The sequence below is a fragment of the Cynara cardunculus genome (assembly GCF_001531365.2).
Source record: "Cynara cardunculus var. scolymus isolate 2C chromosome LG 1, CcrdV1, whole genome shotgun sequence".
NCBI lineage: Eukaryota > Viridiplantae > Streptophyta > Magnoliopsida > Asterales > Asteraceae > Cynara > Cynara cardunculus.
The window spans coordinates 4,727,286-4,730,183 of record NC_037528.1 but is presented as its reverse complement, the minus strand read 5'-3'; the positions used below and the strand labels follow the sequence as shown (position 1 = coordinate 4,730,183).

The following is a 2,898-nucleotide window of genomic DNA, read 5'->3' as shown; positions in this document are numbered from 1 at the left end:
GGTTTAAGAGTTTTAAGAGTTTAAGAGTTTTTAAGAGTTTTAGTCAAATGCTTTATAATATAATATAGATATATATATATATATATATTTATTTATTTAATGATAACTGACGTGGAAAATATTATATTGTCACACAGGTTTGACCCAAGTTGATGATGTGGACTCAAGGGTTTCAATCTCCTGCCTTGCCGACTATTTGTACAGAGTTTCGGTGGAATCCACGTCACAAAAGGTTACCTTTCTAAAGGCCCTATACTCTTAAAGATACCTTGAAAAACGATAATATAAATAATAATTATTACTTTAGCAATAATATACAAATAATAAAATAAAATATTAATTCACTTGTAGATTGCATTAATATTACCTTATTGAAACCGATATTTGTAAGTATGTGATCACAGAGGATTAAAAATATGTTGAATTTCAAGAACAACTACCATCTAACAGTCATGGTCTGCAACATCCCTCTTTTTATTTAATATTTTATTTAAAGGTGTTTGGTTAGAGATATTAAGCAGTAATCAATTAGAATAATAATAGAGTAAATTGTTTGGTTTATATAATATAACAAGTTCATTCTTCATAAGCCCAAATTTTCGTTACAAGTTAAATTCAAGGGAATGAAAAGTAATCTTCATTAACTTTTTTGGGGAATACATCTGACTCTTTTAGTACACTGACCATGATGTAATGGAGGTTTTTTAACAAAGTTAGTTCCAAAGAGAAAAAAAACTAAATAAAATCAAAAGTATAATAACTAAAAAAGCAATTTTTAGAAAGTAGGGACAAAAATGATCATAAACATCAAACCACACGGACTAAAAGTAGATGCATATAAGTTTAGTTGTCCTTAACTGTAAATCTTAAAAAGTTCAAAATTGTCCTCATTTAAGAAAGGGCACCACAGTCATTTGGTTCTAGTCTCCAACCCTATATATACCCCCACCACACACATTCAGATCCTCACAAACCTTTCTCCCCGCTGCTGCTACCCTCCTGAGTATCTACAAACCCAAAGCAAGTAAGCATTTATGTATTTTTCTTGCTGTTTTTAAGTTTTGATTGCAATTTCTGAGTTTATTATGCCGGTAACTCCTTGAATTGATGAAAAACTCCATCTCCATTCTTTCATTTTTGATTTCGAATCATGGGTGTTTGTTTATGTTGTTTGGAATTACTCTTATTTTATTCAACCGAACTTATCGACGATGTGAATTTTGGTTTGATCTAACCTTTTCTTGGAAGAAGCGGTAGTGTGATTTTTCTTTTGAATCTACTCGATATTTGTTGAGGTATTTGTTTTTTGTGCATTCATGGTGATTTATCAGGCTAGACCAAAATAAAAGATCTCAGATCTAGAGTCTTAATGAGTAAACTTACTTGCTATTCATTCAAGACCATAATTGCGTGATGTTTGATCATCCGATCGGAAAAGTCAAATCTTTTCAAGATCATAATTGTTGTTTGATGTTTGAGGTCCTAGTTCACAATAATGAAGAAATTAGGTGTAGTATGTTTAAGATCTGAATTCGTAATGGTGTAGTATGTTTAAGATCTTTGAATATTTGAAATCGGCTCAGATTACTTGTGAATCAATCAGATATGGGTTTTTTTGTTGTTGCAAAAATCGCCTCATATTATTGAAAATGATTTTCTTTGATTTTGATTTTTAGGATTCAGGACTTTTTTTCACTATAAACACATCGATTTTTCAATTATGGTGTTCTTCTTCTTTTCTCTTCCTACTTGGATAAATTTATGTTGTGTCCTCTTCTGGAGTTATGTTGAAATCTTGATTGTTTAGGGTTAATGTTAATTTGAAGAATATGGTCGATGAACCACACTTGCTTACAGCATAAGGATCTGTGTGTTTCTCTATTTGAAATCAGAGTTCTTTGAAGGTGTTATGTGCGTATGTGGTACAGTTACCTGCTATATAGCTAGGAAAAGGCTGTAGAAAGGTTAGAAATTTGGGACTCTTTGGTGCTTTATTCTACCAGGTGAAATTAATACTATGAGACAACTGATAAGTGAACACAATAACGCCTATATTCTACTAAGGACCTGTTTGTTTGTTTTTTTCCTGCTTAATGGCTAATTTGCTCGCCATTAAGTGCTATTGGTTTTTGGCTTAATTTCTAAGCAAGGACTGAATTAGATAGGCATTATGTATCTGCATTCTATGTTCAGTAATCTTATTTCAGACAGACAGGTTTCAATAGAAAAAAGAAACATCCCCTAACTCTCTCGAATTTTGATTCATGTGTGCAGAAACTTCTATCTCCTTTCTTCACTGATTAGGGTTTACCCGGTTTCCTGGTTTGAATATCTCTTCTCCTAATTCCTTTTTTCGCTTTCTCTATTTAATTTGTTCATAGACTTGTCTTTTTTTGTTTTAATTTCATTATTGTTTTACACAACATCGAATTATTGTTCTACACCAAGTCTGTTTTTGTTATCTAGAGGTCTAATTACTTTAATGTTTTTAAGTCGAACTGAGGATGATTCTGCTGTTACCGGGTACATTTACGTTTCGATTTTTGCACACTCTATATCTCGAAGCAAAGCTGTTTTTATATGCTTACAGAACAACTTGTCATATGTTTCGGTTGTATTTTCTTTCTTGACCTATTCAGCAGACATCAGAGATGACTACAACAACGGTTGATCTTCAAATCATCCCATTACATAACTGCACCAAATGTATAAGAAAGGTCGAAAAGACACTTTGTCGGTTTGATGGTGTCAAATTGTTAGATGTGGACTCTGAAAATGGGAAATTCACCATCGAAACTACTAGACACCCTGAAGAAATCAGGGATGCTCTTCAACGCAAGTTTGCTGGGAAATCCGTTTTTCTGTCCAGAAGGATCAACCATTCGAATCCATCCTCTG

At 32.5% G+C, this 2,898-nt stretch overlaps 1 protein-coding gene across 1 annotated transcript in view; it reads left to right on the top strand.

Moving 5' to 3' along the window:
- LOC112510536 overlaps nt 1–2,898 on the top strand; it is a 19,766-nt gene that overhangs the window by 16,160 nt on the left and 708 nt on the right. The window lies entirely within an intron of this gene.